Below are 23,564 nucleotides of genomic sequence, written 5' to 3' on the forward strand. Positions count from 1 at the left end.
ACCGCCAGCTCCAGCCGGGGACCGCTGGGGTTTATTTGAAGGTAAAACGCCCAACCCCAATTACCTCTTGTTCATTGACCCTCATTTGGGTTCATACATCAACTGCATATTTTTTTATATACATATATATATTTTTTTTAACCTTTATTTAACTAGGCAAGTCAGTTAAGAACAKATTCTTATTTACAATGACAGCCTAGCAGGGAACAGTGGTTTTACTGCCTTGTTCAGGGGCAGAATTTTTATCTTGTCAGCTCGGGGATTCGATCCAGCAGCCTTTTGGTTATTGGCCCAACGCTCTAACCACTAGGCTACATGCTGCCCCACATTAATTGGTGTGTACAGTAAACTCAAAGTCTGACATAAACCTACTTCATTGGTCAAGCATGGGCTTATATCATTGAATTTGAAGTGACTTATGTGTTTTATTAATTCTACCATGGACCTGGGTAGGTAGTGCTGCTGATTTAAGCCAGGGTCTGTATTTCCAGTCTGTGAGTGGGGTGATGTAGTGTTTTTCAAAGTGTTCAGTATCACCCTCATGAACTCGCACAAAATGATTTGTATGTGTCATTTGAGTTTTGGTAGGTGATCAAGTCCTTGTTGAGTGCACAGAAGAACAGGAGGACTGTTTTTTTGTTTGTTTTTCATGTAAACTGAGCACTTACTATAATTAGATATGACTTGGTGGGCTTGGAGGCTGTTTGCAAAGGATTCACGTACACAGCAGCTGCAGGTCTATTAGAAGGGCATTGCTGCCTCTCTTAATTGCACAGATTTGAGTGTCAGTAGCATCTGTGTACCATATCCCATTTCTGGATTCAATAACTACTCAGAGCCAAAAAGTTGTTTAAAGGCTGGACATGATGAAAGAAACGTATCTTAAATGCACTGAAAGAAGCTACTTTTGTCCAAGTTGGGCAAGATCCAATGTTCATGCATGAAACTAATCTCTGTCTGGGGCCACGGAGTTTAAGATGTTTTGAAATTAAAATGGAGTACTATTTTAAGTCGTATTGAATGCATCGTGGTTTCAAACTGGGTTAACACATTTTTCTGCATTGGCAGGCTTTTGTTATTATTCAAATGGGAAAGGTGCTCTAGAGTCTTTTTTTGGGGGGGGGGTAATGAATATAGAAACAATATCTTTTTTTATGTCATTGAAACAATTAGTCATATTGAGCAGTTGCTCACTAGTCTAGGTTTGTTGCTGTGCCCTTATTCCAAGCCATGTGGCTGCTTGCTGATTTTTGTGGGAGAATTATGATCCAACGAATGTTGAGCCCAGCAAACCGATTCCAAAGAAAGACAGTTTTTTGGGGGGTGATATTTGTGCATGGTATACTGTGCATTTTTATTGCAATTGAAAGACCGAAGATTGGGGACAGCAAGGTAGTAATGAATCCTAAAATAGGAATTTATTATGACCCATAAGTGGAACACAGATTGTTATTGAATTATTTGAGATTACTTGCAAAGTATTCTGTGATCTTACCAATATTGCATTATTTCTGTCAAATATTCAATGAATGTAGAAGCATTGATTTATTTTAAGTTTCTAAATGATTCATGTCTGAACTCATTTAAATGGAAGTGTAATTATGAATTTTCACAGGGGGAATACATTATGCACTGACACACTAAAATGAAACAGTCACAATCAAGTTAAAGATTGAAACCCTCTTATTTCCCAACAGCATGCAAGAGAACAATGTGAACCAGCCTACATCATTGTCTCAGCTCTTGAGAGAGAACTACTTGGCCTAAGCGCGGGCGCACCAGAGACACAGCGCCATGAGCCGTTCCGACTCCTCGCGGCACCTGGTCTACGCGCCCCTCAAAGGCAAGTCGGAGGACTCCGCGGGGCAGGACAAGCCCCAACCCCAGTTCCCAGGCCTCTCAGCCTTCCTGAGCCAGGAAGAACTGGATAAGAGTGTCAACCTGGCCTGTCAGGCTATCGGACACGAGGCCCGCGAGGAGAGGACAGAGTTCAAGGCCCCGGTCGCCCCTTCTGTCACCTCCACTGCATCCAACACTCCCGACACCCAGCCTGACCTGGAACTAAAAGAACCCCGACCAACACACGCGACATTCTTCCCAGAGAGGCGGTCATTCTCACCTCTGTCCATACAGGACAATGTGATAAGGATAGACAAACAGATATATCAGCCATCCCAACTGTCCATTCAGGACAACGCAATAAGGACCGACAGACAGAAATATCCACTGTCCCAACCATCCATCCAGGACAACGACATGAGGACAGACAGACAGACGTTCCCACCGTCCATCATCCAGGACATTACAATGAAGAACAACTGGGTGACCAGGGAGGCCTTTGAGGACTTTAAGAGGCCAGGGGCTAGGGGGATGAACACTCCAGCGTACGGCCTGGGGAACAAGTCCAAGAAGGAGTTCCTCAACAAGGCAGCAGACTTCATCGAGGAGCTCTCCTCTCTGTTCAAGGCTAACAGCTCCAAAAGGATACGGCCCAGATCATGCAAAACTCATAGGAGCAGAGCAAACAAGGGTCAAGTGGATGGGAGCGTTTACTCCCTGAATGTAGACGACAGGGAACGAACCATTCTTCTCCAAGACTTCAAAATGGAGATGGAGAGGCCTACTAATCCTTTCAGCATTCAGCCATCAGAAGTCCAGGGTTTGGGCATGGAACCAGGGTTTGGGCACACTTACTTCCCCATGCAGGACTGGAGGACTACTGAGGAGCAGTATGATGACTCTGGGGTGCTGGAGGCGGATGGGCTGGATGAGGCTGAAAGCCCTGCCCTGGTGGAGGTCACCCCCGGGGTGTACACAGCCGACCCCATCTGTGAGCCCCCTCACTTCATCCAAAAACTGAAAAGCAGGGAGGTGCTGGAGGGCAGCAAGGTACAGCTGGACTGCATTGTTCGAGGACTCCCCATGCCCGAAGTCCGGTAAGGCTACCCAGACGGTCAACCTCACTGAATGTTAGTGTTTTTGTAGCCAAAGTTTAATATCCTCTTAACTTTAAGGATATCTTCACTTTATTTTTTATTTTTTTTATTAATACCTCTATTTTTACATTTCGTCTGAAAGAAGTTTATGGGGCAAAGAGGAACTGTCATCCGTAGTTAAAATTTGTTTAAATAGCCACTGCTAACTTTAGCTAATGCTATCTAAAAACAACTATGTGTGTTACAGTGGCTAAAGTCAGCTTAAAGGCCCAGTGCAGTCAAATTTCAAAGTTGTGTAACATATTATACAACAGCTGATGAAACTAACACTGTAAAAGTGTGACAACATTTGATCAGTGTTAATTCCTGATAGTTGCTTGTTGAAAATTCAATCTACACAGGACCTTCTAATCAGCAGGTTTGCATAGGCAAGGGTTTCGGCTTTCCATAGTGACATCACCATGCAGTCAATTGGTTAATAGACCAATAACAAAGAGAGTTCCAAACCTGTCAGCCAATAACAGCTAGTTTTCAGTTTTCGCCTCCCCACTCAGACCACGCAGATGGTCCTAGCAAAATTCTTGCTTGAGAAATAGTTTTTTGCTAAAAAGCTACTTTTGCCCATTTTAATGGAACTCTATTACAGTAAGGTAATTGCTACCCAGAAATTATATTGATATAACAATGGCTGCATTGGGCCTTTAAAGGGCCCCCACAGAGGAAGTTGCCGCCACTCTTTTGATGTAATTTCCTGTCCTATAGAGGAAACACGTTTAGGCTTCACCTACGAAGAATGACGAAGGTTACTTGTACATACTCACGAATTGGGTATGGGAATTTCCACTTGGAGTTGATAAATATTTAAAAAATAGGGCACTGTCAGCTGTGAGTATAGCTACTGTAGCTAGTAGGGCTGGGAATTGCCAGGGACCTCACGATACAATATTATCACGATACTTAGGTGCAGATTTTGTTGTGCTACAGCCTGAATTTAAAATTTATAAAATGTTGTTTTTGTGTCACAGATCTACACACAATACCCCATAATGTCAAAGTGGAATTATGTTTTTAGAAATGTTTACTAATTAATAAAAAATGAAAAGGAGAAATGTCTTGAGTCACTAAGTATTCAACCCCTTTGTTATGGCACACCTAAATAACTTCAGGAGTAAAAATGTGCTTAACAAGTCAGATAATAAGTTGCATGGACTAACTCTGTGTGCAATAATGGTGTTTAACATGCTTTTTGAATGACTACCCCATCTCTGTACTCCACACATACAATTATCTGTAAGGCCACTCAGTCAAGCAGTGAATTTCAAGCACAGATTCAACGACAAAGAACAGGGAGGTTTTTCATTGCCTCTCAAAGTAGGGCACCTATTGGTAGATGGATAAACATTTGAATATCCCTTTGAGCATGGTGAAGTATACACCCAGTCACTACAAAGATACAGGCGTCCTTCATAACTCAGTTGACAGAGAGGAAGGAAACCGCTCAGGGATTTCAACATGAGGCCAATGCTGATTTTAAACCAGTTAGAGTTAAATGGCTGTGATGGGAGAAACCTGAGGATGGATCAAAAACATTGTAGTTACTCTACAATGCTAACCTAAATGACAGAGTGAAAAGAAGGAAGCCTGTACATAATACAAATATTCCAAAACATACATCCTGTTTGAAATAAAGCACTAAAGTAATACTGCAAAAAATGTGGCAAAGAAATTAATACAAAGCATCATGTTTGGGGCAAATCCAACACAACGCATCATTGAGTACCAGTCTTCTATTTTCAAGCATGGTGGTGGCTGCATCATGTTATGGGTATGCTTGTCATCGGCAAGGACTAGGGAGTTTTTTAGGATAAAAAGAAAAGGAACAGAGCTAAGCACAGGCAAAGTCCTAGAGGAAAACCTGGTTCAGTCTGCTTTTCAACAGACACTGGGATACAAATCCACATTTCAGCACGACCATAACCTTAAACTCAAGGCCAAATATACACTGGAGTTACTTACCAAGATGACGTTAACTGTTCCTGAGTGGCCTAGTTACAGTTTTGATTTAATTCGGCTTGAAAATCTATGTCAAGACTTGAAAATGGCTGTCAAGCAATGATCTGTGGTGGGAAAAGTAACAAATTGTCATACTTGAGTAAAAGTAAAGATACCTTAATCGAAAATTACTCAAGTAAAAGTTAGTCACCCAGTAAAATTCTACTTAAGTATCAAAAGTAAAGGGTGCACTATTTTCTTGTTTTTTTTTTAATTTCCAGATAGCCAGGGGCACACTCCAACACTCAGACATAATTTACTACAAAACATTTGTGTTTAGTGAGTCCGCCAGATCAGAGGCAATAGGGATGACCAGGGATGTTCTCTTGATAAGTGAGTGAATTGGACCATTTTCCTCTCCTGCTAAGTATTCAAAATGTAACGAGTACTTTGGGACGTCATGGAAAATGTAATGAGTAAAAAGTACAGTTTTTCTTTAGGAATGTAGCGAAGTAAAAGTAGTCAAACATATATAAATAGTAAAGTACAGATACCCCCCCTGAAATGACTTAAATGGTACTTTAAAGTATTTTTTACTTAAATACTTTAAACCATTGGCAATGATCAACAGCCAACTTGACAGAGCTCTTAGAAACTAGATTTTTTTTGTTTGTTGTAACACAACAAAATGTGGAAAAAATCAAGAGGTGTGAATACTTTCTCAAGGCACTGTATTGCGATTCTCCCGATTCTATATGTATTGCGATTCGATACTGACATTTTATTGCGATTCAATGTTCCAAACGTATTGCTCACCCCATATGTCTGCTGCAGAGAGACAAGAGGGAGCCATGAGAACTAGTTTTGATCAGTCATGGAAATAAAAGTGCTGAAAACAAATTGGTTCCCTATTTAAAAAGAAGTTGGAGAACAAGCTATGAAGGAAATATACTGGAGCTTTGGTGCAGGCACAGCTAACTAGCGCAAAAATAATATTGAGATATTGTCAAAACGATACGATATCGTAAAAAATAATATCCTGATATGTAACTATCAATTTCTTTTACCCCATCACTACTAGCTACCAGTGGTGTAAAGTACTTAAGTAAAAAATACTTGAAAGTACTACTTAGTCGTTTTTGGGGGTATATGTACTTTAATTTTACGATTTAGATTTTTGCCAACTTTTACTTAATTCCTAAAGAAAATGATGTACTTTTTACTCCATACATATTCCCTGACACCTAAAGTACTCGTTACATTTTGAATGCTTAGCAGGACAGGAAAATGGCCTAATTCATGCACTTATCAAGAGAACATCCCTGGTCATCCCTATTGCCTCTGATCTAGCGGACTCACTAAACACACATGCTTAGTTTGTAAATTATGTCTGAGTATTGGAGCGTGCCCCTTGTTATCCGTGTGTGTATATATATATATATATATATATATATATATATATACACACACACACACACTGGTTCCTCCTTTAAAAGTTGCAAGCTTACATCGCGGGACTTAGAGGTACCTAGTGTCATGGCTTCATTGCGCCAAACCACACAAGTGGAAGTTAGAGCACTCATTATGCATTTGGGTCCAAAGGTTTTTATATGACCAATCATATTGAGTGGTTCCAATGACGAATTTGATGCGAGCCACCCGTCCCTGGGTGAAGATGGCTGACAAAACATTACGGTGGAATCAAATGTAAGTAGTTATAACGTCATAACGAGTCAAGCAAAACATTTACAATTGAGAGGAATATGTTAGTTAATATAAAGACAAATGTTTGTGCATATTTTTTTGTCATAAAGTTCATTTATGAAAATTGCTATTTAGCAAGTTAGCTGACTAGCTAACATTAATCAGCTAGCTAGCTAGTGTTATGACAGGAGAATGAATTCATAATTCGTGTTTAATGTTTTAGGGACTTTTAGGGACTGCTGAGAACCAGCAAACGAGGCTGTCGTCTTGTGAAACAGTGGATGAAAATAATTTATTTACTGAAAATTGAATGTACAATTGTGTAAGCTTGCCTTGCAATGCAGCTGAAGTAACATAGCTAGCTAACTATTTACTTGCGTATTGTGTAGTGGAGGATAAAAATAACTGTATGCCTATGGATGTGTAGCTAGCTACAGTATGTAGCCAATCTATGAACCTCATAGTTGTTGTATCAACTTCAAGTCTGAATGGCATTAATGAAGCCTATGGATAGAGTAGAAATAATAACTTTATTGTGCCTAGGATGCAAGTCCTATATACATGTACTGTAGTTATTACCATTATTTGAATGATGCTGTGTCTGCATGTATGTATTACAATTATACACTTCAACAGTGTTTACCACTCCTGCTGGGACATCAATGATTACACGTTGTAACTATGCAACAGACTAGAAACATGATTTAAGTAAAGGCTGATTTGTAATTCATATATACAGAAAAGAAAACCTATGCATATCTAACTCCCTTCATCTGCATTAATCTGAGGACACAGGATAGTATTTCAATGTGATACTTAATTTCAACCAGTGGAGAATGTGAAACGCTTTATTGATAGAAGTTCATTATCCAGGTGTTATAAATACATAATACATGCAATTATAATTCTGATAATTGTAATATTATATTATAAATACAAGTTCAATCTGTACTTCAATGCACATAAAATGAGGAAGAAATACGAGGTGGGGAGAGCGGTGTAGAAGACAGAAAGGGAAAGAGGTAAGAACAGAGGCAGACAGCATGTGATTAATGAATTAGAGTGCTATCCTAATATTCTCTCAGTTCATCACAATTGCGGTGTCTCCTAACCAACCTTCGGGACAACTGGGGGCCCAAGGCTATCTTAAGAGCGGGTGAGGTGGCGATGATGGGACTGGCTTCCTCTCTCACCTCAAAACATACCTGCAGACGAGACAGATGGATAGAGAGAGAGAGCATGATTAAGCAAAACTGACCTTGGATCATTAACTCTGGGACTATTACATCTCTGTCTGTATTTCAATGTAAAACATCTCTTTAATAATACTTCCTGTTGACACGAAAACATGGTGCCTTCTCGTTTGCTTAGTATTAGACATTTTAAATAATTCATACTTTTACTTTTGATACATAAGTATATTTTAGCAATTACATTTACTATTGATACTTAAGTATATTTAAACCCAAATACTTTTGACTTTTACTCAAGTAGTATTTTACTGGGTAACTAACTTTTACTAATGTAATTTTCTATTAAGGTATCTTTACTTTTCCTCAAGTACTTTTTACACCACTGTAATGGACACGGTGCAACCTTTGGTAGGTAGGCTTGCTGGCAGGTTTTGGTTGTGGTACAGCAAAGCCAAATCAGCCCATACTCATGGTTCTCACAGGGGAAGTGAAATGATTGGCTACAATGACTTTGCTCATGATCATGCGGGTGCAAATTACATGTAACTGTAAGTTCCTTGTATTTTCATTATCTGGATAGACACTTGTGGTTTCTAGCTAACGTTACACCAATCAAAGCAGTGGAGTATACAGTGCATTCGGAAAGTATTCAGACCCCTTTACTTTTTCCACATTTTGTTACGTTACAGCCTTATTCTGAAATTGATTAAATCGTTTTTTCCCCACATCAATCTACATACAATACCCCATAATAACTAAGCAAAAACAGGTTTTAAAATGAATGGAAATATCCCATTTACATAAGAATTCAGACCCTTTAAGCAGTACTTTGTTGAAACACCTTTGGCAGCAATTACAGTCTTGAGTCTTCTTGGGTATGACGCTTCAAGCTTGGCACACCTGTATTTGGGGAGTATCTCCCATTCGTCTCTGCAGATCCTCTCAAGCTCTGCCAAGTTGGATGAGGAGTGTTGCTGCACAGCTATTTTCAGGTCTCTCCAGAGATGTTCGATCGGGTTCAAGTCTGGGCTGTGGCTGAGCCACTCAAGGACATTGAGACTTGTCCCGAAGCCCCTCCTGCATTGTCTTGACTGTGTGCTTAGTGTCATTGTCCTGTTGGAAGGTGAACCTTCGGCCCCAGTCTGAGGTCCTGAGTGCTCTGGAGCAGGTTTTCATCAAGGATCTCTCTGTACTTTGCTCCGGTCATCTTTCCCTCGATTCTGACTAGTCTCCCAGTCCCTGCCGCTGAAAAACATCCCCACAGCATGATGCTGACACCACCATGCTTCACCGTAGGGATGGTGCCAGGTTTCCTCCAGATGTGACGCTTGGCATTCAGGCCAAGGAGTTCAAACTTGGTTTCATCAAGAGTGTCCTTTAGGTGCCTTTTGGCAAACTCCAAGCAGGCTGTCATGTGCCTTTTACTGAAGAGTGGCTTCCATTTGGCCACTCTACCATAACGGCCTGATTGGTGGAGTGCTACAGAGATGGTTCTCCCAACTCCACAGAGGAACTCTGGAGCTTTGTCAGAGTGACCATTGGTTTCTTGGTCACCTCCCTGACCAAGGCCCTTCTCCCCCGATTGCTCAGTTTGCCCGTGTTGCTAGCTCTAAGAAGAGTCTTGGTAGTTCCATACTTCTTCCATTTAAGAATGATGGAGGCCACTGTGTTCTTGGGGACCTTCAATGCTGCAGAAATGTCTTGGTACCCTTCCCCAGATCTGTGCTTCGACACAATCCTGTCTCCGAGCTCTACAGACAATTGCTTCGACCTCATGGCATGGTTTTTGCTCTGACATGCACTGTCAACTGTGGGACCTAATATAGACAGGTGTGTGCCTTTCCAAATCATGTCCAATCAATTGAATTTACCACAGGTGGACTCCAAGTTGTAGAAACATCTCAGGGATGATCAATGGAAACAGGATGCACCTGAGCTCAATTTCAAGTCTCATAGCAAAGGGGCTGAATATTTATGTAAATAAGGTATTTCTTTTTTTGTCTTTGCAAAAATTCTAAAAACCTGTTTTTGTCATTATGGGGTACTGTGTGTAGATTGCTGATAAAAAAAATGTTTAAATCCATTTTAGAATAAGGGGTTTGTATACTTTCCGAAGGCAATGTATGAGCCTGAAAACAGGAGATTACTCACCACATAGCAGGATCTGAGTACAATTTGATTATTTTACTGTTGAAGACATTATTTAAAAAAACATTTTATTTAACCTTTATTTAACTAGGCAAGTCAGGTTAAGAACAAATTCTTATTTACAATGACGGCCTACCCCGGCCAAACCCGGACGACGCTGGGCCAATTGTGTGCGGCCCTATGAGACTCCCAATCACGGCCGGATGTGATGCAGCCTGGATGCGAACCAGGTACTGCAGTGCTGGGATGCAGTGTCTTGGACCACTGCGCCACTCGGGAGCCCAATCTAAATGGACATATGAAAAAAGTGCAGGAATCAAGGGTGAGTGACCAATAAGATGCAAAGTGAGACAATTAAGATATTCAGAATGTTGTTGACATTGTCGAATATGAACACCAGTATTTTTGCTGGAGTAGCTATTAAACACATTTTGAAATGTATAGCTTTCTTTTGTTTCAAATAAAAGAAGGCCAGTAAGAAAATCTGTTTTTACAGGTATTTTGTAAATGATCTCATGGTAATATTTGCTTGTTTGGGCTTTAATTTGCAAATATTCAGATATGCCTCGGGGTATTCATGATACTGAGCTGGTATTTACATACTGATACCCAATGGACTCCAGTACTTTTAGTGAGAGGATACAGTAAACTCAGAAGTGTCACAATTCCTAAGTATAGATCATCTATTGGGTAGACAATAAAACTGTCACTGTGTTTGTCATAAGATATATTGATTGTGACAATGCTCTGTGTGGGGTAGTCAAGACAAAGTTTGCCATTTTCTAAGACGTCAAGGGAGATCTGCATGTTTGACAGGTGATTTTAGCAAACGGCTGACAAAGTGCTGTGTGTATTCTGTTTTATGTCTGTGACATTAGATCATTGCAGTGTTTGTGTGCGGCACTCTAAATGCCAGTGGGTTTTCATCAGCTCATAATAATGTTCTTAAATATCTGAACACAGATTGTGGCCTATTTGCCAATAAATAACAGTAACAGAATGTGGTATAGTAGTTTGAACCGTTGTTCAAAGATTCCTGCTTGAATTGATAGACAAAGAGAGGTCACCTGAGCGGTCAGAATAAGCAGGGGTCAGCTGAAGCTCCCACTAGACAATGCTGACCTACTGGCACGCTCCTGCCACGGATGTTTCTCTCCACCATTTTGGGACTGGCAGTGGCACTGAGCACATGAGTGTCTTGTGGTGGAATGGAATTGGCTGAGTTGATAGAAACGTTAAAGTAGGACTTAGTAAAACAGTTGATATGATAGGTGTGTATTTGAAATGTTATATTGTGTTTTATGTCAGTTCTTGGTGCTATTATGTTGTCTAATTTATTAGAATGGTGTCAATGTATTAAGGATCTATAGATTGTCCTTGTATTGTGCTTGTGTATGAGTTCATGTTTTGCTCACTCTCCACGCTAGATGTTTTAGCATTATCAGTATATTAAGGAGCGTTTTCCTCTTCGCTTAGTATTTCATATGGTGTGTCATGTAATTTTGTTAGAGCTTGGCACTGTACACAGTTGCTATCTGTCTGTTGGTGTGTTAACTTGGGTTTGTTCTTGATGTCGTGGTTATGTTCTCTCAGTATTAAAACTAGAATCCTTAGTTGCTACATCCATTTTTGACTTGTAAATTAATTATATATACTCACTGATATATCTTATAAATGCCTCATGAGCTTGGTTCAACTGTCGTACCCCATCAGAACCCAAAATACAAGCTTTTTTTACTACAATGTTTTTGAACAATGTAAATGTAAACAAACACTGTATAGCCTCAAAACATGGTTACAACTATCATTTTGATATCATGAAGGGTCAGTCCTTGCATCCATATATGTCTATTCATTTGAAAGTGGTTACATTTCTCCAGGCCCCTGCCTCCGCTTTTTACCAAAACAAAGGCAGGGTGACCGCTTTGTTATTGTTTCAATTAAGGATTCTAGCTTTAAGTGTGTTCTGTATCACCTCCTAGGATATAGTAGCTCTGGTGTGTCAAGGAATGGTATTGTGCGTATTCTCAGTCTGTTTAATATTGTGTGTATGCGATTGGGACACCCAGTCATAGCCTCCCTAGGCTTTGGGGCGTTCTGTTGGGGGGGACTTTCCTCTCTAGGGCTGGAGTCTGGAGGGAAAATAGCCTTGACAGATGCAGCAGCCAGGCAGTCTAGTAGAGATTAGCTACTCGACTACTCATACTTTCAAATTAGACCCTTACTCATTAGAACTGACATGCTTTGCCAGATGGACCTTAGGCAGCACATCTAGGGGGCACACCAAAGAGGACCACCTCTCTTTGGAATAAACTCAAACCTTTGCTGAACTATCCAGCAAATCCTTTTGATAGGCTCCCTGGTTTGTTAGAGATTGGGTAGCAGACTTGCAATCCTAGAAAAGGGTTCAGAACATCCTCCGCTTCTACTGTGTATTGCAGGCTGATTTGTTTGATTTTAAACTTTGTCGAATATTGAGTGAAAGAGAGCGACCTGTCTCTACGTATTTTACTGGTTTGTGACTCACTGACACCGCCCCTGGTTAGAGGGGAATAAAGCAGCTCAAGAGTTAACACACACAGGAGAAGATAAACATGGAGATGTACATGGGGATGGTTTTTGTAGTCACGCATCCTATGAACATAAACTCAGCGAGAAAAGAAACGTCAATTTTTCAGGACCCTGTCGTTCAAAGATAATTCGTAAAAATCCAAGTAAAGATTTTAAACACTGTTTCCCATGCTTGTTCAATGAACCATAAACAATTAATGAACATGCACCTGTGGAACGGTCGTTAAGACACGAACAGCCTACAACGGTAGGCAATTAAGGTCACAGTTATGAAAACTTAGGACACTAAAGAGGCCTTTCTACTGACTCTGAAAAACACCAACAGAAAGATACCCAGGGTCCCTGCTCATCTGCGTGAATGTGCCTTAGGCATGCTGCAAGGAGGCATGAGGACTGCAGATGTGGCCAGGGCAATAAATTGCAATGTCTGTACTGTGAGACGCCTAAGACAGCGCTACAGGGAGACAGGATGGACAGCTGATCGTCCTCGCAGTAAGGCAGGTCCTCACCAGACATCACCGGCAACAACGTCGCCTATGGGCACAAACCCATCGTCGCTGGACCAGACAGGACTGGCAAAAAGTGCTCTTCACTGACGAGTCGCGGTTTTGTCTCACCAGGGGTGATGGTCGGATTCACGTTTATCGTCGAAGGAATGAGCGTTACACCGAGGCCTGTACTCTGGAGCTGGATCGATTTGGAAGTGGAGGGTCCGTCATGGTCTCGGGCGGTGTGTCACAGCATCATCGGACTGAGCTTGTTGTCATTGCAGGCAATCTCCACGCTGTGCCTTACAGGGAAGACATCCTCCTCCCTCATGTGGTACCCTTCCTGCAGGCTCCATCCTGACATGACCCTCCAGCATGACAATGCCACCAGCCATACTGCTCGTTCTGTGCGTGATTTCCTGCAAGACAGGAATGTCAGTGTTCTGCCATGGTCAGCGAAGATCCCGGATCTCAATCCCATTGAGCACGTCTGGGACCTGTTGGATCGGAGGGTGGCGGCTAGGGCCATTCCACCCAGAAATGTCCGGGAAGAACTCACAGCAAGAACTGGCAAATCTGGTGCAGTCCATGAGGAGGAGATGCACTGCAGTACTTAATGCAGCTGGTGGCCACACCAGATACTGACTGTTACTTTTGATTTTGACCCCCCCCTTTGTTCAGGGACACATTATTCAATTTCTGTTAGTCACAAGTCTGTGGAACTTGTTCAGTTAATGTCTGTTGTTGAACCTTGTCATGTTCAAACAAATATTTACACATGTTAAGTTTGCTGAGAATAAAAGCAGTTGACAGTGAAAGGATGTTTTTTTTTCTTCTGAGTTTATGTCTACCCACACTCACAGACTGGAATAACACCGTTCAGGTAATATTTACTCCCTTGGAGGGTGTGGGTCAAGCTGGCTAGCCAATAAGGGCCTGGAGAGACTGCATAGCTAGAGCGGGCACAGTGTTGAGACACATGGCTATTGTCCAATTTGGCTGAAGCCATGAGCTGAAGGAGATGTCGATCTCTCACCTGAGTGGGAGAAATGGTAAGGATGGGTGAGAGTCAGACCGCACAGCTCCAGCCAGACATAAACAATAACACACACGCTAGAAATTAGTCCCACAGCGCTCTCGGCAGGGGGATTCTGTAACTGAGTATTTATATTTGACTGCATAGTCTCAACTTATTATTTTTTTTCTTCTATGTATGCAGAACATTCATTCATGCTGGATCGTTTAGGCCCATAGGTGTCTGAAGGCTTTGTAGCTGACTTATACATATGTCTGGTGACTTCTGCTAAGAGATCGCATAGACACCCTTTGTCTACATGTCTATCTGATATATTTTACACTGCATCATTGCCTCATCGTCCCAAAATAGATCTACAGTACAGAGACATGGTGGCTGGTCGGCTTTTTAGTACACAGGGTACGAGAGGATACCAGTTAGTACAGTAATAAAGGGTTAGTATTTGGCCGTTAAATCATCTCTGATTTAACAAGTGTCTTTATGGAGTTGCCAATCTAGCAGATCAAGGACTCCATCGATGTCATACTGGAAATACTAGCCAATTTTTACATGAAGCCTGAAAGACAACTTCATGTAAATTCACACTTCAACATCTTTATCTGAATATTGTAGTAGAGAATACAAAACTAGAAATACTTTTGCTATATCAAATCTGTAAACTTTTGGGGGTATTTACAGAAAATCGTTAAGTTAGTTGAGGTGGTTTTAAACTAGTCACAGTCAGGAACAGTAGTGTATATTTTTCATCTTCAGAACATCATTCATTTAGATTTTACATCAATCACTATTGGCATATAGCAAGTGGTAACTAAGGGCTCATTTGGCATGGTAAGGTGGTGTGGTGGTGGCTTGTTTTAAGGTGTAAGAGAGCTCACCAGAACTTCTTCCCCTGACCTGATTGTAGCTACACTTACTTGTCGTTGGACAGACATACATAATGGGAGGGAGCTGGGTCAAGGGAGCTGGGTTTTTCCCTGACAGACTGACCAGGTGAATCCAGGTGGAAGCTATGATCCCTTATTGATGTCACCTGTTAAATCCACTTGAATCACTGTAGATGATTTTTAGGAGACAGGTTAAAGAAGGATTTTTAAGCCTTGAGACAATTGAGACATGGATTTTGTATGTGTGCCATTCAGAGGGTTAACAGGCAAGACCAAAGTTTTAAGTGCCTTTGAATGGGGTATGGTATTAGGTGCCAGGCGCACCAGTTTGAGTGTGTCAAGAACTGCAACGCTTCTGGGTTTTTCACGCTCAACAGTTTCCCATGTGTATCGGGAATGGTCCACCACCCTAGGACATCCAGCCAACTTGACACAACTCTGGGAAGCATTGAAGTCGAAAGGGGATGCGACTCTGTGTTCCTACTGTTTTGTACACTCAGTGTATACTTTGAAGTTGGAATCAGTTAGATGTTATACAGTGATTATGCACAATGGGCTGAATACCTAATGTGATGACACTAAAAGGAGCATATGTATTGTGTGGCTTTCCAGGTGGTTTTGTGAGGGGAAGGAGCTGGAGAACTGCCCTGACATTCAGATCATCAACAACGGCGAGTTGCACTCTCTGATCATTGCCGAGGCATTCGAGGAAGACACAGGGCGGTACTCTTGCTTTGCATCCAACTTCTACGGCACAGACTCTACGTCTGCCGAGATCTACGTCGAAGGTGACCAAGAGTGCACCGTCACATAAATACTTACTATACAACCTAAAAAGTATTACTGCTGATTAATTAGTATCTCCTCTGGTATAAATGTTTAATTTTAAGTTAAAACATTAATATAGACAATCATACTAGGATCATCCCTACTAGTGTGCTGCATATCACCCTCTTTTATATGTTATACAGGTGCCTCCTCTACAGATTCGGAGGGGGAACAACATTTTGAACTTGCACAGTGAGTACTCTTCCTCTACTCAAAATATAATTGGAAAACATTTAATTGGGTAGTAAAAGCAAGCTCAAAGGTTTACATTCTGTAATGTAACAGGCCTCAGTGTAGCACATACGGTGCCTTCAGAAAGTATTCACGCCCCTTGACTTTTTCCACATTTTGTTGTGTTACAGCCTGAATTTAAAATTGATTAAATTGATATTTTTTGTCACTGGCCTACACACAATAACCCATAATGTCAAAGTTGAATTATGTTTTTAGAATTTTTTACAAATTAATAAAAAATGAAATGCTGACATGTCTTGAGTCACTAAGCATTCAACCCCTTTGTTATGACAAGCTAAATCAGTTCAGGAGTAAAAATGTGCTTAACAAGTCACATAATAAGTTGCATGGACTCACTCTGTGGGCAATAATAGTGTTTAACATGATTTTTGAATGACTACCTCATCTTTGTACCCCACACATACAAGGCCACTCAGTCGAGCAACGAATTTCAAACAGATTCGACCACTAAGACCAGGGAGGTTTTCCATTGCCTCGCAAAGAAGGGCACCTATGGGTAAAAAAAGCTAACATTGAATATCCCTTTGAGCATGGTGAATATATTAATTACACTTTGGGGGATGTATCAATTCACCCAGTCACTACAAAGATACAGGCATCCTTCCTAACTCAGTTGCCGTAGAGGAAGGAAACCGCCCAGGGATTTTACTATTAGGCCAATGGTGACTTCAAAACAGTTACAGAGTTTAATGGCTGTGATAGGAGAACTGAGGATGGCTCAACAACATTGTATTTACTCCACAGTACTAACCTAATTGACAGAGTGAAAAGAAGGAAGTCTGTACAAAATAAAAATATTCCAAAACATGCCTTTGTTTGCAAAAAGGCACTAACGTATTACTGCAAAAAAGCAATTCACTTTTTGTCCTGAATACAAAGTGTTGTGTTTGGGGCAAATCCAATACAACACATTACTGAGGACCACTCTCCATATTGTCAAGCATAGTGGTGACTGAATCATGTTATGGGTATGCTTGTAATCGTTAAGGATTGGGGAATTTTTCAGGATAAAAAAGAAATGGAGCTAAGCACAGGCAAAATCCTAGAGAAAAACCTGGTTCAGTCTGCTTTCCAGCAGACACTGGGAGATTAATTCACCTTTCAGCAGGACAATTACAAAAAACACAAGGCCAAATCCACACTGAAGTTTCTTACCAAGGATACAGTGATTGTTCTTAAGTGGCCAAGTTACAGTTTTGACTTAAATCTACTTGAAAATCTATGGCAAGACCTGAAAATGGTTCTCTAGCAATGATCAACAACAATCCAGATGTGGACAGGTCTTAGAGACTTACCCAGAAAGACTCACAGCTGTAATTGCTGCCAAAAGTATTGACTCAGGGATGTGAATACTTATGTAAATGAGATATCTCTGTATTTCATTTTCAATAAATTTCCACAAATTGTTTTAATTTAGTCATTATGGGGTATTGTGTGTAGATGGGTGAAGAAATAAACAACAATTGTATCCATTTTGAATTCAGGCTGTAACACAACAAAATGTGGAATAAGTCGAGGGGTATATGAATACTTTCTGAAGGCACTGTATGTAACTTCAACACTGTAAAAATCATTTTAGCCCAGTGGGACCTGGTTAGTAACAATGTATCCTGTTTCTCTTGTAAACCTAAAGACTACAGAGGACCCGAGCTCAGCCGGGTGCCCCATCTTTACCTCCAGTGGTCAGCGTTGTGTCTCTGTGTGAGGATGACACAACCATCTGCACTGAAGGACAGCCACAGGAGGCCACCTCACTGCCTTCTAGCCAGGTAGTCACTGCACCTGTACCTGTCCAGGTAGCTACTAATGTCCTTCCTGTTACAGAGGTGACAACAGCACCATCCACCCAGGTGGCATTTACATTGGTCCCTGCCCAGGAGATGTCAGCACCGTTACCTGTCCAGGTAGTTTCTACTCTAGATCTACCACCTGTGGACACGGCGTCAGTACTGGCGCAGGAGGTGTCAACACTGTCACTGCCAACACCGTCACATGTCCCAGTGATGTCCACACCATTACCGACACAGACAGTCTCTACCACGGCACTACCGCTGACTCAGGTGGTCTCCTCTACACTGCCTGCCCAGGTTGCTGCCGTACAGACGACTCTAGCTGAGGTAATAATCTGCTCAAAAAGCTCTGGCTCCTGAATGTACTGCAAGCATTTAAATGTAAATGAATGATATCTGAAATACTGCATGTGTCAAAAACGTTCCTTTCTGCTCAGTAATCTTTATTCAAGACACACACAGTACTTGACAATAATGTGTATTTGTGTTTGGTTACTTAAAGTGGAACTGACACCAATTTAGTAACATTAAATGGTATTAAAATCTGTTCATATACACCCTCAGGAAGAATATGATGCATTTTTTTGTGTGTGACAAGCGAGCACACATAGATATGCTAATCTTCATGTTTTCATACATTCATAAAATGTTTGGAAATGACAGAGTCTGGTATTTGTGAAAATTCTATAGTATGTATGTATCTATTTATTTTATTTTCATAACCATTGCAGAATAAATTCCTCATATTTTGTGGCAGTGATGGGTTCATATTCCTGAAGTAGCCATACAACAAATTACCAGGCACATCTCTCATTTAATTGGCCTAGCATAGATAGGCTACTGTATATTTCAAGTTTTGCAGTCCCATGGGTAGCGCGGTTTAGGCTATAATATACAGTCGAATTTAACAGGTGAACAGTTGACGTTTTACATTGAAGTAGGCCTATATGTATGCTACTGTAAATACTGCAATTGTTTCAGAATTCACGGACAGTCCATATTTAGGTTGGAGGAAAAGTTGATGCAAAACATTGTTGAATTAAAATGTTCTGCTGACAGGTCCACAACAATTTGCCGTTGTTTTATCCTATAGAAATGGACACAGTCCTTGCCAGATAAAGCATAAATTACTGCAGAAGATTTTTTAAATTGCCAACACAGTAAATCGACCTGTAGCCTATGTAAAATAGTTGACAATATGGGTAGGCTACAGTATTGCTGTGCGACATCATTACCTATTTAATATCAGAGCCTATACCAAGGCAGGACATAGAAACCCAATGTTGATAAACTAAATATTGAACAACAATTAGTCTTTTGCATAGAAGTGTGGGCTGTAGCATTTAGCCTACTTTAGCCAACTAGCCTAAATTGTTTTGAATATACAATCAATCTTGCAGAATGCGCAGGCATTCGCTCTATAGGCAGCATGCATTTAGTTTGAAAAGGTCACTGCAAAATATCAAAACATTCTGCGTAACAGTGGGTTAACTGTCTTGCTCAGGGACAGAACGACAGATTTTTACCTTGTCAGCTCGGGGATTCGATCCAGCAACCTTCCGGTTATTGGCCCAACGCTCTAAAAAGGTGAATGGAGGGTGTTTTCCAGGCAGAGTTTTAATGCTCGTTCACGTGCTCATAGTTTTATGGCAGGTATGATTTATAAGGGGAAACATAAGTGTGTATGGCGTGAGGCAAGTTTATTTATCTCAATATTTGTGCACATGCGTATACATTTCAGAAATGGGTCACATAGATATTTTGTCTGTCAGATGGCCTAGGAGTACAACAACTGTCACTGCAAAAGTTTAACATTCTGTCATCACCAAAGACAGCAGTATTTTCAGAAATGACGCACTCAAATATTAAGTGTGAAATTTACGTAATTGTTATAAAAAAAAAATAATGTATTTATTTATTTTATTTCACCTTTATTTAACCAGGTAGGCTAGTTGAGAACAAGTTCTCATTTGCAACTGCGACCTGGCCAAGATCAAGCATAGCAGTGTGAACAGACAACAACACAGAGTTACACATGGAGTAAACAATAAACAATAAATGAGCCCCCTGAAAAGACTGCACATGCACACAAATATTGAGATGTATAAACTTGGCGCCATACATGTTTCCCATTATAAATCAAGCCAGTTGTAAAACTGTGCATACTTTAGAAGTAATGAAATTAGACCAAGACAATATCTAAATGAAATAGCAATTGCGAATTTGCGATCAAATGTCTTTGGAGGTTTTGGCAGAACGTTTCCTTTTGCAGTGACATTTGCTGTATTTGACCGTTTCTGATAGACAAAAACAATTGCAAAATGTTATCAACCTGTAACAGATCGTTTGAATTCAATAATGTTTGGCATTTAGCCTACTTTTTCCAAACCCATATGCTGCACTGCACCCGAATTCTGAAACATTGTCTACTTAGATTTTTTTTTTTACTACAGTAGGCCTACTTACAGTGGCAGCCTACACACTTCAATGCAAAAGATCAACTGTCTGTTCACCTGTTTAATTCTACTGTATGTTATAAACCGCGCTCCCCTTCAGATCAAAACAAGGAAATTATAATAGCCTATCTAATAGAGCCAATGGAAACTGCATACGCATGGTCTAAAGTTTGCGGAAGGCTAAGCACATTCTCACATCACGTTCAGTTTTATAAACGCCAACTGGCGCATGCGTGTTTTAGGGCATATTTTGTGCGTACAGAATGCTTATGAGGCCCCTGGTGATAACATAACATCCTTCCAGCTGCTAGCTAGCTACAATTAAATTTTTAGTCAAATAAAAAAAATAAACTCTTATAACGTTGGTTTTGTAGCATAAAATGTGAATTTAGTATTCTAGACCGATATTGTGATTGTGTTGGTATGATTATGTGTTTGTTTAATGTCATTTCTGCAAAGTAGTTCAAACGGTGTCAGTTCCACTTGAATTGATGGAATCCTTTTGTTTTCAGAACCTAAATGGAGACAGCTATACTCTAAGTCCAGACATCTATCCTCGAGGTCTAGACGGGAGGCCTATCATGGCTGCCCCTGTTTTCACAAAGGTAACCCACTAATATTATATCCACACTATTAATATTTAGAAGACATGTACAATGTCAACTTCATCATCAAACATCGAACAAAATATGATATTGTCTTATATGGTACATTTTTAAAGCTCATGTACTTAAGAAACTGCATGTTTTGTGTGTGATGATAAACTTATGATGGCTGTGCACTCTACTTGGCCCCTCAGAGTCTGCAGGACCTGTTGGCATCGGAGAGCGAGCTGGTGGTGCTAGAGTGCCGTGTTAAAGGAGTGCCCTCCCTCAAGGTGGACTGGTACAGAGAAGGAACTGTCATTGAGGACTCCCCTGACTTCAGGATCCTGCAGAAGAGTAAGACCAAGACATTCACTCCTTTACTATGTGTCGGAATAATGTACATTCATCTTATGGTACGTTCTGTGATTTACCTCAATTCTCTTGTATTCGTTAATTAGTAAATTTTCACTTTCTCTTTGAAGTTAATAAATGTAAGCATTCTGAAAACTGTTAAAGTATCAAAAAAAGGCTGCATGGAGAACAGAAAGCTCTGATTTCATACGATTAAATATATATTAGCATTTTCTTCATTTTTAGAGCCTCGATCCATGGATGAATCAGGTACGTATTATGCAAAGGAGAGACTGTCATGGTACAATTAATACAATTGTAAAATCTTAAGATGCAGCATATTTCTGCATGTATCAAAATATTTTGTTTTATGTGTTACTGAAATGTAAATTGTATTCACAATATACAAGCATTAGATACAATCATTTAAAAAAAACATGACTGGCCTCAAAGTCAGTCCTACTGTTACCTAGGTGATGTTTTCTATGAACCAGTGTACACCATTACTCTTTCCAGATGTTTAGAGTATCTGGCTGGGGCTGTAGCTTCTGTAACTCCTCTGCGTAAAAGCCAGTTTACTTCTCCTCCTAAAACTCAACCTTATAAGGAACCTTAACCTGTGTCTGTTGAACTATCATGGTTACAGAGCCTTTCAGAGTGTCTGAAACACAGTCAAGGTATTGGAGTGGCCATCACAAAGCCCTGACCTCAATTCTATAGAACATTTGTGGGCAGAACTGAAAAAGCGCGTGCGAGCAAGGAGGCCTACAAACCTGACTCAGTTACACCAGCTGTCAGGAGGAATGGACCAAAATTCACCCAACTTATTGTGGGAAGCTTGTGGAAGGCTACCCGCAACGTTTCAGTTAAACAATTTAAAGGCAATGCTACCAAATACTAATTAAGTGTATCTAAACTTATGACCCACTGGGAATGTGATGAAAGAAATAAAAGCTGAAATATATCAATTCTCTTTACTATTATTCTGACCTAAAACAGGGAATTTTTACTAGGATTAAATGTCAGGAATTGTGAAAAACTGAGTTTAAATGTATTTGACTCAGGTGTATGTAAACTTCCGACTTCAACAGTGCATATGTTGGTCACAGACACCTTTTAAAAAATAAAAAAAAAGTATGGGCATGGATCAGAAAACCAGTCAGTATCTGGTGTGACCACCATTTGCCTCATGCAGCGCGACATACTTCCTTTGCATAGAGTTAATCATGCTGTTGATTGTGGCCTGTGGAATGTTGTCCCACTCCTCTTCAATGGTTGTGCGAAGTTGCTGGATATTGGCGGGAATTGGAACACTCTGTCGTACACGTTGATCCAGAGCATCCTGAACATACTCAATGGGTGACATGTCTGGTGAGTATGTGTAACAGTATAACTTTAGTACGTCCCCTCGCCCCGACCTCGAACAAGGGACCCTCTGCACACATCAACAACAGTCACCCACGAAGCGTCGTTACCCATCGCTCCACAAAAGCCGCGGCCCTTGCAGAGCAAGGGGAACCACTTCTAGTTTCAGAGCAAGTGACGTAACCGACTGAAAGGCTGCTAGCTCGCACCACCGCTAACTAGCTAGCCATTTCACATCCGTGACACTCACCCCCCTTTCGACCTCCTCCTTTTCCGCAGCAACCAGTGATCCGGGTCAACAGCATCAAGTAACAGTATAACTTTAGACCGTCCCCTCGCCCCGACATGGGCGCGAACCTCGGACCCTCTGCACACATCAACAACAGTCACCCACGAAGCGTCGTTACCCATCGCTCCACAAACCGCGGCCCTTGCAGAGCAAGGGGAACCACTACTTCTAGGTTTCAGAGCAAGTGACGTAACCGACTGAAAGGCTGCTAGCTCGCACCACCGCTAACTAGCTAACCATTTCACATCCGTTACATATGCAGGCCATTGAAGACTTCCATGAATTGTGTACAGATCCTTGCAACATGGGGCCGTGCTGAAACACGATGTGATGGCGCTGGATGAATGGCACGACAATGGGCCTCAGAATCTTGTTACGGTATCTCTGTGCATTCAAACTGCCATCGATAAAATGCAATTGTGTTTGTTGTCCGTGACTTATGCCTGCCCATACATAACCCCACCGCCACCATGGGCACTTTGTTCACAACATCAGCAAACCGCTCGCACACACAACGCCATACACGATGTCTGCCATCTGTCCGGTGCAGTTGACACCAGGATTCATCTGTGAAGAGCACACTTCTCCTGCTTGCCACTGGACATCGAAGGTGAACATTTGCCCAATAAAGTTGGTTACAACACCAAACTGCAGTCAAGTCAAAACCCTGGTGAAGACGACGAGCACACAG

At 41.0% G+C, this 23,564-nt stretch overlaps 1 pseudogene; it reads left to right on the forward strand.

The window, feature by feature from the left end:
* The first annotated feature begins 1,698 nt into the window (after nt 1-1,698).
* The window catches only part of LOC111977906 (myopalladin-like), a 33,343-nt pseudogene continuing 11,477 nt past the window's right edge, over nt 1,699-23,564 (forward strand).

This window comes from Salvelinus sp. IW2-2015, linkage group LG18 (genome assembly GCF_002910315.2).
Source record: "Salvelinus sp. IW2-2015 linkage group LG18, ASM291031v2, whole genome shotgun sequence".
Classification (NCBI taxonomy): domain Eukaryota; kingdom Metazoa; phylum Chordata; class Actinopteri; order Salmoniformes; family Salmonidae; genus Salvelinus; species Salvelinus sp. IW2-2015.